A 16,485-nucleotide genomic window follows, 5' to 3' on the forward strand; every position below is an offset into this window, starting at 1 on the left:
TATCTCTTTTGTATTAATATTTTAAAATATCAATTTTATCTTTAAAATATAATTATTTATTAAATATTTGAAAATTGATCGTTATTTTTATAAATTCTTTTATAAAATCGTTTATCTATATTCTTGTCTTTTTTATTTATTTATTAATAGCTATTCTTTATCTTTTTTGATATATTTTATTTTATTTTTAATAAATATAATTTTATTTATATATTAACTTAATAACATTATATTATCATCATATACTAATATAATATTACATATATTTGATTTAATAATATTTTCAAGGGTTAATTATGTTTTTCGTCCCTCAACTATTAGTGTTTTTTGGTTTTAGTCCCCCATCTAACGATTGATCCATTTCAGTCCCTGACCTTTTAAATTGCATGGAATTGGTCCCCGATTTTAAACTCCGTTAGATTGAATTGACACCTGGCTAACGGATGGCCACGTAAGGATCCCGTTTAAGGCTTTCTCTTCAATTACAATATTATGCACGTTTTGGGGGTATGTTATGAAACCCTAAAATTGGATAAATTTGAGAAACTGCGGATTGCACGTAGAGGATTGATTGGAAATCGCATCGAACGTGTGTGGGTGTGGGGAGAATAGCGGATTGCACCCTAAAACAGTGATGAATAGCGGAACCAAAGGATTTGATTGTACGCAGAGGAGTAGTGGTTCGAAAATATGGCGAAGTTGTGCGTCCTCTTCAGAAATCGCATCGAAAGTGTGTGGGTGTGGGGAGAAATTGTTGCTTCTAAAGGCAAGTACTGTGAAGAACAAAGGCAGATTATTTTGGAGGTGTAGGAATTGGGCTGTAAGTGAGAAATTCCTTAAGTTATTTTCGAGCTTCATTTGCTTTTCTTTGTAATCGTTTCCTTTTCTGTGCAGTCGAATTCCAATTGTAATTATTTTGAATGGGTTAATGAGTCGGAATCAACGTTTGAAGGGAAAGACTCTGAACTGGAATCGAGCGGAGGAAAAACTGTTGAAGAAGACAAAGTTTGTTGCTTAGAAAAGGAGGAAAAGGACAAAGTGATAATGGAGTTGATAAAGAAAAATGACAAGCTGAAGAAGAAATTGCAACAAGAGAAGAACACTGGAAAATTTCTTCAACTTTTATTCGTTTTTTCGTGGGTTGCAACTGTTGTTGTGGTTATTATGGTGTTGTTGAAGGTTAATTGTAATTAGGAATGTATTAGGTATTTGTAGCAGTGATTAGGAATTTATTAAAGTTGGTGGTTAATGTTGTGTTAGGTATGTTTGGTGTATTAAACTTGGAATGTATTAAGCTTGGTGGTTACAATATCAGAATATTACTCCAATTTGTCATGCGTGATGTTATTTGACACTATGACAGTGGGTTTTACCAATTCCTGTTTGCTCAATTTTCCTATTTGCGTGATTAAAAGAATATGAAAGTACGAAACGGTGTCCCCAATTTTCTCCAACTTCGTGTTTTACCAATTCTCATAGTATGACAATTAAATTTGGAATGAATAAACAGTAATCCTACGCGTTTCATTGATCAATAATGGCAGACAAGTGGTCCAACAAGGACAGTGTTTGCTTTGATTGAATACAATATTGAAATAGCACTTCTCCAAAACAAAAAGTGGTCCAGGCATGTGGTCCATAACTTTAACTACAATATTGAAATAGCACTTCTCCAAAACAAAATATTGGTCCACTATCACTATGCCCAACGTTATAGCTGTCTTGATTAATTACAGATGCGTTTAAAAAAGCAAGAAAAAGTTGGAATCTTCATTCATTTTCACGTGGGTTGTGCACAAGTTGTACTACTACTAGCTTGAGACCCTAATGGTTGTGCTGCCCTGCTCCTTTGTGCTGCCCTGGTCCTTGGCTGTGTTCTTGGTGCTCTTTCACCTTCATTCACGTTTGCAGCAACTATGGGTGTGGATGTCCTTCTACTGCAGCTTTGGTTTGATGGTCCAGCAACGTTGGTAGCTGCAGTGGCAGTTGGAGTGCGTTGTGTGTTTCCCTGTCCATTCAGTATGTTTTTAAATTTCAGATCTATAATTTCCAAAACAGAAATCAATAAGAAGTAAAGAACATTACTCAATTACCTTTCTGAATCTCATCCCCCTTCTACAGCTTCTGATATTATGTCCTATTTGCTTGCATCTACTACACTTCATGATCAGATTCTTCTTTGAAAGTTTTGAATGACTCACATTTTCATCTGCTTCCCTTCTTCTAAGTTTTTTTGGCCTGCCAGGTGGTGTTTTGTATATGGGTGGGAACAATTCAGGTTCATTGCTTCTGGGCCATAGTTGTTGTCCATTTATAGGGGTGATTTCTGGGCTATAGCAAGCATGATAAGCTTGTCTTTTGTAGCATGGATGCACGTATGCCTCAGGATTTTCTATCTTATAGTTAATAGCAGCCACAGCATGTCTACAAGGAATACCTACCAAATCCCAAAAGTAACAAGTGCAGCTATGCTTACTTAGATCAACTACAAATTTCTCCATAGTGAACCCCTGAGTGACTTCAAACTTAGAACCCCCTGTCCATACTGGAAGCCAGTTCCCACTTTTTTCCACCTCCCTATCAAGTCTTTTTTGAGGCTTAGGCATTACATTACCATTATATGCATTCAGCTTTTCCCTAAGTGTAGCAAATCTACTCATTGTGTATGATCTAATCCATTCCATCATACTAATGATTGGTTTATCTCTAGCCAATAAAATTGTACTGTTGAATGATTCAGACAAGTTATTCATTAAAACATCACATCTAGGGTAAATGCTGAATGCATGTTTACACCATGAAGTTCTAGGAATGGCAACTAACCAATTATATGCTTCAGGGTTGATGTTTCTTAACTCACCCATTTTTTTCTCCCAGGCTGCGTAAAAAGTAGCCTTTGCTGCCCCCATCATAAGATCTCTGATTACCACCCCACCACCAAATTTCTTCTTGAAATTGCTGTACAGGTGCCTCAAACAGAAACGGTGCTCTACACCATTCAAAATTTCATCAAACACAGACATAAGTCCCTGCAAAATACATAGTTATTAATGAGAGGGAAACAGTCAATTAATTGTGTGTGTCTAAAGGAAAATTTTATGTTATCTAAATAACCTTCTGTTGGTCTGAGATGAATACCCAACGATGATCTGCAACATCTCCAATGTCCTCCAGCAATAGTGTTAGGAACCATCTCCATGTCTCTTTACATTCATTCTCAACTGCAGCAAACGCTAATGGATAATATTGGTCGTTGGGGTCCCTGCCCACTGCAACCAAAAGTTGACCACCATATGCTGTTTTCAAGTGGCAACCATCAACACCTATGAAAGGCCTACACCCAGCCAAGAAACCAGTCTTACAGCCTGCTAAGCACATGTAAAACAGCAACATCAACATCAACCCCTACAGCTGCCTCACTCACCAAACTAGGCTCACCAGCAACATCAACCTCAACCCCTACAGCTGCCTCACTCACCAAACTAGGCTCACCAGCAACATCAACCTGAACCACTTCAGGTGCCTCATCCACTACAGCTGCATCAGGAACCACATCTTGTTCACTCCCCACGTTTGGCTGACCCAATTCTTCATCCAATTCAGGACCAGTTAAAAAATGCACCACTTCGGCCTGAAAAGGAATGTGTTGAACATATATATCCACCTCTTCGTTCCTTTCCTCTGCATACTTAGCCAAAGCTAATGCCTCCTTATCATCACTCAACAATCTTAGATTGTTTAACAGCTTCTCTTTGGAACCCTTCCACCACAGTTTAACATCGCCAGCGTATTTAAACTCCTTCACGATGCCTAATGCTTCAAAGAAAGACCAAAAATCTGGATCGATCCCTTTCACAACGTGGATTTCACCGCCAACATATTTCAATCCCCTATTCCTTTCAAACCTACCCATATGATGAAATGCCACCGCAAACCCCATTTGCAACCCTACATTTCAAATCAAGCACAAACCCAACAAAAACAACAACAATCGAACTTCAATAACAGCAAAACCAGAGTAAATCGAACAATGAACGAAACAAAATTTGTAAACAATACAACTTAACTTACCTCAGTTCACCAATGTTGATTTCGTCGTTCAAATATCACCACAAAACCACTTTGATTTCGCTGTCAATGAAGTTTCTGTATCCTTCGCTGAGTGCAACCCACTTCGACTTCGTCGTTCACCACCTCAAGTTTAGGGTTTTTGGCAAAAAACCCTTTCTAATCTCAAAGGTTATGCTTACTTTCGCAGAATGTTAGCTGAAAACATTACTAACTTAACCATACTTCTTTAATTAATGAACACGTGACTGAAATTTGAACTACTATAACAACACTTTTTTAATTAATTAACACATGAGCTGAAAGCATTATTACAGTACCCCCAAAACGTGCATAATATTGTAATTGAAGAGAAAGCCTTAAACGGGATCCTTACGTGGCCATCCGTTAGCCAGGTGTCAATTCAATCTAACGGAGTTTAAAATCGGGGACCAATTCCATGCAATTTAAAAGGTCAGGGACTGAAATGGATCAATCGTTAGATGGGGGACTAAAACCAAAAAACACTAATAGTTGGGGGACGAAAAACATAATTAACCCTATTTTCAATAACATCGTAAATGAGGACTGAATTGTTGATTGGAAAAGATAACATCATTTCAGAAAGAAGGTAGTACATGATGGTTGAGCGTTTTTTGTGTATTGCATGTGGCTGCTTTATTATGTTAATGTTGCGATGCAACTTTGTTGAGAATGTGGTCCAGCTATAAACCTTGGTTTCTGTTTTCTATGTTTCGTTGGTAAGAGAACAAAACAGAAACAACAAACGCAATTTTGCAGAACAGTAAAGTGAGGTCGGTGCTGTATTTGGTTTGGTTTGCACATTTTCTTCAGCAAATGAGATTCTTCGAAATGTCAACGATGCACAGCAACATTGGTGATGTTGGTCTCATCTCTGTGTGCGTTACTCTCTTTTTCTGTTCCAGAAAAAGGTTGAAGCTCTAACCTAATATTGCATATGGGCTGCTTACAACAAATGACTTCGGCCCACTAAGACCACCTAAAGATTGTTACAATATCTGTCGTCAGGTTTGTTTGAATCAATTTTTGTATCCTATGACAAAATAATGGTAATATATATATATAAACATGTTCAGTAACTTAAACAAGAACTTAAAATTTATTAATTATTTGCTGAGAATTTATTCTTTTAAATATTTAAATAATATATTTAGCTAATAATATGAATGAATACTATTTGAATCATGTTGAGATATATATTATATGTGATCTTCTATATTTCAAGTAGATCTTTTAAAATATTAAAAGTCAACTAAATCCTGCCGGTGAATGCACTGTATTTTACCCACCATTACTATGAAAGTAGAAAATAGATAATGATATATAAATAACAAAACCTAGTTTTGATGCTCAAAATGGTAGTAAAATGGGCTAGCCGGCCCGTTTAACACGGGCTGCGACCAGCCTTCACAGGTGGGCTTTTAAAAAAAGTTTAAATATTCAATTTATAAATTAATTTAAACAAATAAGATTAAGTATCGAAGATAGAATATGTTGGCATTTTATTTAAATATAGCAAAAAGTAAAATTAATAAGCATCTATTTTAATTTTAAGATTACAATTATTTTTAAAAAATACATAGTAAACTTTTAAATTTAAATTTTTAATATATTTTCATTTTTTCTTTTCGAAAAAATTTTAGTTGACAAGCCAAGGACTGAAATAATTAATCTAATAGATTGAGTAAAACTCATTTTTTTCCTAGTTCAGTGAGATGACTTAAAAAACATAAACGTTAAAATTATTTTAAAATAACAAAAATTTCTCTAATTTTTCAATTATTTCTTCTTTTTTTCTTAAATACACTCTTTATTGCTCTACATGTTTTAAGGTGGAAATCTGTTGAAAATATTCCTATTGATTTATCAAGTTTCTTATCCTTACACTAAATTATTAGGTAATGTAGATTAAGGTTGTTGAAGATTTTGATTATTGACCTATTTATATTAATTAAGTCACTTACTCATTATCAGATTTATTGTTTGATTAATCGTTCGACGTGACATAAAATTTGTATAAATAGTCAAGAAAAAATTTTGTGGACAATCCAATTAATATTAATTAGGAGGAGTTCAAAGTGCACTAGCACCACTCAACTCGATGTGTCACATATTTGTATAAATAATTAAAATTGGATCATGTAAAGAGTCCAAATAACGATAAGTGAAACCTTATAAGTCAAATAGACATACTTATTTAAGAAAATGGAATAAATAAAATTAATAATTGCAAAATATTATCTTATGACTTTTGTTGATTTCACGATCTTATGTGTCCTATCGATCCATTAAATAAAATAAATTATAATTTTTCCCATTTACTCTTATTTTCATATATTTTAAAATATCTTATCCATTACATATCAGAATGTCAGGAAAGTTTTTAAACAATCATGGACAAACTCAAATTCTTAAGAACCCCACTCTACTATTACATCGGAATACAATAATTGATGAAATTCAAGATTCGAAATTATTCACAACTCTTAATTAATACACAAGCATGTTCAATAACTTACACAAGAACTAAAAACTTATTATTTATTTACTGACAATTTATTCTTTGAAATATTTGAAGAATATATTTAGCTACTAATATGAATGAATACTATTTGAATCATATTGAGATATATGTTATGTGTGTATTTTTCTAGTTCATTTTGTTTTTTCTAGTTCAGTGAAATGACTTAAAATAAATGAACGTTAAAATTATTTTAAAATAACAAAAATTTCTCTAATTTTTCAATTATTTCTTTGTTTGTTGTCTTAAATGCACTCTTTATGGTTCTACATGTTTTCAAGGTGAAAATCTACCGAAAAAATTCCTATTGATTTATTCAGCTTCTTATCATTACACTAAATTATTAGGTAATGTAGATCAGGGTTGTCGGACATTTTGATAGTGGATATTTCATATACAGTTCTTACGACTTAAGATAATATATATAAAAGTTACTTTTTCTGTTCTAAAAAAGTATTGATCTAGTCTTTTTTAGGGTCCAAGACCAGTTCATTAGGGATTTCTAGAAACTCCCATTCAGCCCCACTCATTTTCATTATGTCTCTCTTCTCAGGAATTGTTCCCCTTTTTCCCTCACACTATTGAAACAGAGAACTCTGCTAGGGGATAATCTCTTTCCATCTTTGAGCTAGTTGAGCTCCATTTCTTCCACGTAAGTTGATCCTCAACTTATACTTTCTCCTTTCCAGCTCTACTATTTTGTTCATCTTCGTAACCATGTTTTTGTTTTGGTGTCAGTATTTTCAACTCTCAAATATGTTCATGGAGTTGTGGTGCTCATATGTTGGGTGTCTGTTTTTGTTTGCTAGCATCTATCTAGATAAGGGAAGTTAGGGTTTAAAACTTTTTATGATTATCGTAAGTTTTTCTGGTTTTAAATCATGTTTATGATGTTTGCTCGTTGTTATGGTTACCTGGAAATGGTTGAAATGTTGTTTGGTACTGCTTTTCTGGTTTTCATGCGTGAACAAGGAAGAACTTTGTTGTTTTCGTCCAAGCGAGCGAGTCTCGTCTAAGCGAGAGTATAAGAAACTCTCTCAGGTTTATGCTCGAGTTGTCGCTCAAGCGACGAGAGCTCCAATTTTGAGCGAGAGGTAATCTCACTCAGACGAGGAGGTCTCACATAAAGGAGAAGTCGTAGAAACCTCACTGTTTCACTGCTCGAGCTCTCGCCTAGGCAAGAAGGGCTCGTTTGAGCGAGAACTTCCAACCTGAGTGAGACTAGTGTAGGGTCGTGCTCTAGTTATGTTTTCTTCTCTGATGTGGTTGTTTGCTTGTATGATAGAGTGTTTTACCGTAAAAGCATGAAGTATGATGCCATGTATGTTGTATGAGATTAAATGAGAATGGGATTTTGCTATATTAAGTGTGAAATGAAACATGGATTGGTTGGTTGGTGGTGCTTTGGCATGAGATGATAATGCTTGAGATGGCATGTGGAATGTTGTTAACAAAAGTGTTAGAAAAATAATTACTCAAATAATACTAATAATAATAAAAATATGAAACAACATAATAATTATTATTATTAGAGCAATAATAATACTAAGACATATATGTAAATCAATGAATATTAATCAAAGATCAACGATTATAATAACAATAATAAATAAAAAGTAAATAATAGATAAAAGATAAAAGGTAAGGAGTAGAAATAGCTTGGGTTGAGGCACGCATAGTATTATCCTTAGAGAGAAAACGCCTTTACTACACAGGGTTAAACAAATAGACAATCATATGTGTTTCAAATCGTATGTGTTTCTCTCCTAAGATACAACAACTCGTCAGATCGATCGAGTGCAGCGAAGGATCTCCGAACCTTATGAACACCATTGTTTAAATGTTTAAAGAGATATTATATAAAAGAAAAGAATAACACTTTTAAGAAAACTTTAGTGTTTGTTGTGTCTTTGTTGTATTTTTCCTCATGCACATAGGTGATATTTATAGGTAGAAATGGGAGACAAATGAGTAAATTCTAATAAGAATATAGTCGTTAGTCATACAAAACATTAACCATAAATTAAAGGTTTATAAAAACATGAGTAATAGTAGAATTTTTATTTTAATTATTTATTTTTAAATTATATTAAAATATTTCTAACAAAAAGAGTTTCATGAAAAACTCTTGGTGATGGTGTGATTAGTATATACCTTGATATAGAAGATGTCTAGATAAAGACAAGTATCCTAAACTCTAATAAACTCTAATAATCGTTCACACGCACATAAAGTAGAATGATTTATGTGGTGAGAGTGGCAGAAGTCCTAGTCTTTAGACGTATTGGGCCTAAGACATTAAATGATTAACCTTGGGTGTGATTGGGTGATAACCCATTGTGTCTAGACTATGTAGAGTTTAGAAACCAGCATAGGTACATACTTCCTTTAGAATTATATATCAAGAGTATAATCTGAATAATCGAATCAGAAGGTCTTGCATTTGTTTGTTATCACTTGGTTAAGGCGCCTACTGCCTTGTTTGTTTACATCCTGATTTAACATTTACTTGCATTATAACATGATGAAAAATATTTTACTCTAACTTTACTTTTGGTTTGTGTCTATCTTATTGTGTAGTTTTTCCTCTTTACAATTATCACCAAATAATTAATTTGGTGTGAGCAAATGTGGAATCTCCTGACGATCGTTCAGGTGATGAAAATGTAGTTGTCTAGACTTGATCCTGATATTTTTCCTTGTGTTGGGAATATAGTTCATATACTGTTATTTTGTCAACTCTTTGCTCTATAAGCAATCTTTTAGACAATTGTTCCATTTTGACTCACCTTTTTCTGACATTTGTTTAAGCCTTAGCTTTTCCTTTCTGTATATTATGGTTGTTACTAATATACTTTTGTCGCATGCTCTATTTATATAATATTTATGTGATGTTTAATTTAGTAAAATTATTCTATTTGAATGTGATGTTACAAAAAGAAATATATATATATATATATATATATATATATTTAATAATATATGTAGCATTATTTATAGTATATGTAAGAAAACAGAGTCGACGGAAGTGGAAGTAGCATGGATGTGGAAAGTTGCAGAGGAGGACGCCGGCGGAATAAAAGGCAATGGACATGACGAAGAAAAAGATAGATGCACCTTTTTTTATCTAAAAAGTTTACTTTTTTTTTACTTGCAAAAACTGTTAACTTTTTTTATTTTATTTTATAAGTTGATTTCTTTTTAATGTTCCTCGTTTCCATATAATATTAATATTTACCGGAAAGGGTTGAAAAGAATTTTAAAATTTAGGAGTTAAAAAATTTAAATTTAAAAAGCTAACAAATTTAAGGATGCATTCTTAAGAAAAGATAGATTTAAGGAAGAGTGTTAGAATGAATTTGGATGGATAGATATATGTATTTTTTTTAAGTAGATTTAGAGAATAAAGTACGTGAATTTAAAAATAAATTTTGTGAAAGTTAATAAGTGATTTGAGTGATGTAATAGATTAAAATAATTATAATAAATAAAATTTTAAAATTACTAAAATATCATTAACGGTAAAAATATAAAATCATTCTTAAATGAGTTAAAAATATTAAATTTTAATAATATTTTAATTATTATAATATTTTATTATTATTATTATTAATTATTATATACATGTACTACTAATAATTATTATAATATATATTATTAATAATTGTTATATATATATATATAAATTATTATTTATTAGACTCCACACAACACATCCACTCACACATAATTGGTTGCTACCCTAACAAAACTCTGCATCGGTTATGTAGCTGATGATGCCTCTAAAACACACACTCAACCTATCAAGAGGGCTTCAGTACTCACACACACATGGACTTTGTACCTACAAAGTCGGTGTTCAAAAAACAACAACGCAATACAGAATTATAGTTGTAAAATAGCAAACAATTTCCACAAATCTTTTTAATTTTTGAATAATGAGAGAATTGATCAATCCTAAGTATATAGGTCCTCTCATTTTATCACAAATCGCTTGAGAGGAATATGATTGGTTTTCATAATCCATCGTTCTTGGCTTCTTTGACTTCTTGAACATTATCATCACACCAAAGGGACAGAGGTAAGGATCGAAAGTATTTTACCATAAAATTATTTAAAATAAAAAATCATCATTTTTTTTCTCATCTAAAAATCTAAATGCTTGTAGAAAAAAGAGGATCTGTTCTTCTCAAGTAAAAACAATGAAGCAAGAAAATTGAAAGTACTGTAACATATATTGTCTTTACCAATAATAGCCGGAGCGTGCAGGACCATGTACGAGTGGCTGTTCACACCTAGGGTCACATTCACAAAGAAACAGACACTTGAAAGAGATGAGAATGGATCGACGTGGGTATGCAAAGGTGGAAACGGATACATGTAATAATTATTTCCTCCTATTTTTTTCTCTCAGAGAATCTCATATCTTATCCACTTTGTCCTTGCTTCCTTACCTGCTTCAAAATATCCTAATTTTCTATATTTAAATAGACATTTATAATTTTTTTAAAATATTTCAAATACAAAAATAAATGTTTAATCTTCACTATTACATGATAAGGTATCTCTTTAGGGTGTATTCGTAGATTGTATCCACGGATCTGTAGAAAGATATTTTTCCATTCTAACGTGTGATGTCTGGTCTGAACAATTTTGATGGTTTGTGCATGTGTAATAAATTTATTTAAGTATGGTTGGATGCCGTGTATGTACCTCACGAGGGTCGCGTCTACATGTCACCTCCACACAGTACAGTGCGCGTGTTTAATGTGCAATGTGTAACCATAAGTTTTTGTTTTTTCTTCAGTTCTTTGTTTTTGACATCGTTCATAATAATAATATTTATAAGATTACATTTTTAGCAATTAAAATTTTGTTTAAAAGGTAAAAATTAAAGCAACTTTTTTTAATTTAAAGGAAATAATTAATTTTTTTTTAACACAATGTAGATTGAAACACAAGTGAATATTTCATAATAAAGAACATTGCTTAGGGTTTTTTGTTTGAAAATTATTTGCCCAATTATTGAAGATAGATAGGATAGGAGTGGAGGGAGGAGAAAAGATAGCTTTAATGGGACCAAGTTGTTCAGATTTGCAGTGCACTAATTGAATTTTGAAGAAACATGAGGATGAATAAAGACATAATTATTTATAAAGCTGACAACCACACTGATAGAGATAAGAGAAGGAGAGTCACTCGTTTCCCCTTGTGTTTCATGTTTATAATCCAGCACATCTCAATAATTTCTTTTTTTCTACGTAATTAACAAATATTTCCTGCACCATTTATAATTACATTGAATAAAAGTGTTTTTTCTAGTTCACTCAAAAAAATTGTACGACAAATTTATCAATTTAAAATAATTAAATGATGATGTGACGCTATTTTATATTTATCGCATAATTATTAAATTTATAGTTTGTTATTATTATTCTTTCGTATTTTATCAATTAATTCTAGATAGGGATGTGGATTAGATTAAGTTATTCAAACATTCAATCAGACACGATCAGATTTTATTAAGTTCACATTGACTCAGTTTTATATAAATTGAGTAATGAATTTAATATGAGTGAATTGTGACCTATTCTATAAGATCACTTTTATATTTGTTTCATGAATTTATCAAATTTTGAAGTAGTTTTAACTAGACTTTTACAGTTGATTTATTAGTTTAATCAAATGTTGAATTAATTTTTGTAACAGTTATGTTATTTTTTTAATTATATTTATGCACAAATATTACATTTATTAATAAAAATTTTAAATTTTGACATAATTAATATAACTCAATCCAAAACGCAAAAGAATGAGTTTGGATTGAATGAGGTTAAAAATTTATTTTTATCCTCATTTTCATATTTAGAAAATATGAAAATTTTATTTCATTCTCATTTAATTAGGATAAAATCGAGTATATTGTACCGCTTCTTTGTTATTTCGAAAATTAATTGAATAATTCTTTAAAAAAATATAAATATAACAAATAAAAAATGATATAATTAAGTAATCAATGTCGAAAAATATATCAGTTTGATTATCTTCAATGTTAAATATCAACCACAACAAAAATATAATTATATGTATTGGATAAAAGATAAATAATTATAGAAAAAAATAAAAATATAACACGTGTATCTATAAATAATTTACGAAAAGAAATATGAAAGAACAACAATATAATTTTTTAAACTAAAATAAATTAAAAATATTTTAATATTTTAAAATATGATGTATATGAGGATAAATATATGGGAACAAGGACATAGACGCGATGAATTTGTCCTTTTTCTTCTAGTATCCGATTTAAAATATTTTAAAAGTCAAGTATTAATCATAGTAATGTAGTTTTTTTTTTGTCAGAATCAATACAGGTTCGGTAATATTCATGCAGTAGGTTAATTTGTCATTTCTGAACCAGTAAACACACCTGTGTTGTATTGTATTTTTTAATTTTTAGATCAATAATAAATATATAATTATTTTTAAAATAATTGTTAAATATAAAATTAAAAAAATAATATATATATATATATATATATAAAGTTTTTAAAATAATAATTTAAGACAATTTATTTTAAATAATGATTAAAAATAAATTATTTATAAAATAATTAACTTTTAAAATAATTAAAAATAAAATTAAAATAATGAAATGTGAATTTAAAAAATGGTATTTTTTTATATATTATTATAGATAAATCCATATTTGTTCGGTTATCAATCTCAACCTGCCTTTGATATTCTTTATTTAACCTCATTTAATGTTGAAAATATTTTATTTTTCATAAAAATAAAAAATACAAACATTTAAAATGTATGACTTAAAAGTGATATATATTAATTTAAATAATTCTATTGTTATTTTAGTGATGATCTATAAATACTTCATCGTAGTTAGTATTGGTTGGTCAAGAGAAGTAAGGATCATTTATAATAATATTAAAAAAAATACTTTTCACGGGAAGATTAATAAAAAACTATAAAATTTCCTAAGTTTTGAGAATGTCATAATCGAATAAAAGCTTAAGGCATATGATTTTGTTAAATGATTACATGCAGAGTTACTTTTGTTTCAAAACTAGTTCAAATATATAAGAATAGATTATTTACGAAATTTGTAATAGTTATTTTATTTAATAGTAGTGACAAAGTCATTTAAAACATTAACTACGAGTGATCTTGCAAACTAATTGATAGTTTAAATTTGTTTTATTACATACTAAAAAACTGTATTTTTAACTGGATTATTTTTCTTTTCTGATGGTTTCAATATCCATTAAAAGTATCATCCACAGTTGATTTTTTTTTTTTTTTTTTATGGTAATACTACAATGGTTAAAAGATTATCTGCAGTTTCAAAACCATTGGAGTTTGTAAATCAAAGTAAGTCTATAGGCCTTTTCCCACGATTTTTAATCTCTATAAAGTCTGAAATATATTTCATTCATATTTACCTGGAGTTTATACATATTAATATTTTTTCTTTTGTAATGAATGCCCGTTTTTGTATATTAGGATTTAGGGGTTCGAATTTTATTAATTTTAATACATGTATTTTCATAACTAAAATTTCTCTTCATCTTAATTATGTATACAATATATAAGTACTCAATTAAATTTAATAGAAGTGTAAAAGAAGTGGTCTTAATTCTCTTTATCTCTTTGGTTTTGTTGACTTGATGTGATGTCAATGTAAGCATAAAATAAGGAAAAATAAATTATCTACATAAAAATAAAATCAATTAACTAACTTGAGAAGTGCATCAATTAACATCATATCAAATATCACTGCTACCATCATCATCATCATCATCACAATTGAGTGATATTTTCTATTTTAAACAACCTTGTTTTCCATAATAATTAAAAAAAAAGTTTTGTCTTTCAGTCACTTAAACTAGACTACTAAAATAATATAACTGAATATATCACAACCTCATCCAATTCTTTATATGTTTAAACATCTTTGTAATATTTAAAAGGATACATTTAAGGATGTGTACGACAATACCATATTTTATTAAAAATTTAAATAAAATACAATAATGATATTCATAAATTTTAAAAAAAGTTCAAATATCTTATTTAAAAATAGGATTGATGATAATTTATAAAGAAATGATTATTTTTTAAATTAGATGACAAAAAATAACACATTTAAAATTAATGTATTAATATTTTAATTATGTTTCTTATTTTTTAAATTTAAATTAAAGTATAGCGGATATAAGTATTTATGGGTACAAATATTATGATACATGTACCCGTCTCTTTAATATGCGAGTATAAAAATACTCATACCTATTATCCGGAAGTATCTATTTTCTATCTGTTACGAATTTTATCTGTGAATACCCGCATGTGTGAATTTTTTTGAAATTCCTATATACACCACCAAGTTTCAATAACACACATGTTCATTACTTAAAAAACTTATATTTTCTGTCAATTTTTTCGTAGAAAATACTTACAAATTTTGTTATGAAAAAAATTTGTAAGAAATTGTTACTAATTTTCTTGTAAAATATTTTGTATAAAACATTTTTTACAACAAATTTTATACAAAATACTTGTAAATTTTATAATTTTATAAAAAATATTACCACAAAAGAATTACGTGTCAATTAAAATTATTAGAAAAATTATAAAAAATTCTTTTCTTACAATTTTTAATAAATTTAGAAGAAAAATTTTATCTAATATGAATTTTTTTATTAGAGGTTCCTAGTTTTACCAACACTTTGAATAAGTAAACCTTGAATATGGATATTTAGTTTACAATAATTACTAAAAAAAATTGAAATTTAATACACAAAATTAATATAATATCAATTTATAATATATATTATAAATTTAGTTGATGTGACAATTTTACGGATATAAATAATCTTAATTTAGAAAGATTACGAAATTAAAGAAGTGCAGACAAAAAAATATTTGGCAGTTTTACTTTTTGCAGTTCCCGTATTTCTCGATGCAGTATTTTAAAATACCAGATTTACCCTTTGTTATTTTACGTCATAGTGGCTGCACCTATTCTCATTTTTTCCGTTTCAGAAACTCCGTTGTTTTTCTATGGCTGAGGGTTTTAGGGTAAAAACTTGAAAATTATTAATATGATATCTTATTAGTTTGTCTCATGTAGGAAAACTGTAAAAAGTTGTTAATTAAGCATATCTTTGGTAACTAAGGGTAGTTAGAAACAATTTCAGAATTCATTTGAAATGAGCAATTTGGATTACAAACAAATCGGAAAACGCATTTTAAATTATAATTTTATTTGTTATAATTGGACAGGCATAAGAAATGTTTCACTTCAGAATAGGTTTTTAAATTGTTATGGATTACAAACTTTCAAATTACACACTTGTCTCTTAGTTGCTTTGTGGAACATGTAATTCAGAATAATAATTTCTTAACATTACTAAAATGGTAGATGGTCATTTTGGATCACGTATATTCCAAAATAACCACCAACAATTTCAAACTAAAATTTATTAAATTTATTAAAAAGACTTCCTTTTTAGTTTGACTAATGTAACTTTCTTTTATAAAACACTGCAGTTTGAAATACTATTTTATTTGATATTTTTTCTGTAACTGTACACTTATGTATACCATATTAATTCCTAAGTGATATAATTAATAATGTGCTTTATAGTATTACATTATTACTTAGTGAATCGGATATTTCATATGTATTAAATACCATTAACGAAGGCGATATCGAGTTCATATTCTACTAGTTTTTTTTTTTTTTATTTTATTGATATTAAAAATACACTTTACTGATATTTTAAATATTTAAATATCTTTTAAATATATTTTAAAATGTTAAAATTAGTAATAAATCATATATTACGAAAGAA

This window comes from Vigna unguiculata, chromosome 11, assembly GCF_004118075.2.
Source record: "Vigna unguiculata cultivar IT97K-499-35 chromosome 11, ASM411807v1, whole genome shotgun sequence".
NCBI lineage: Eukaryota > Viridiplantae > Streptophyta > Magnoliopsida > Fabales > Fabaceae > Vigna > Vigna unguiculata.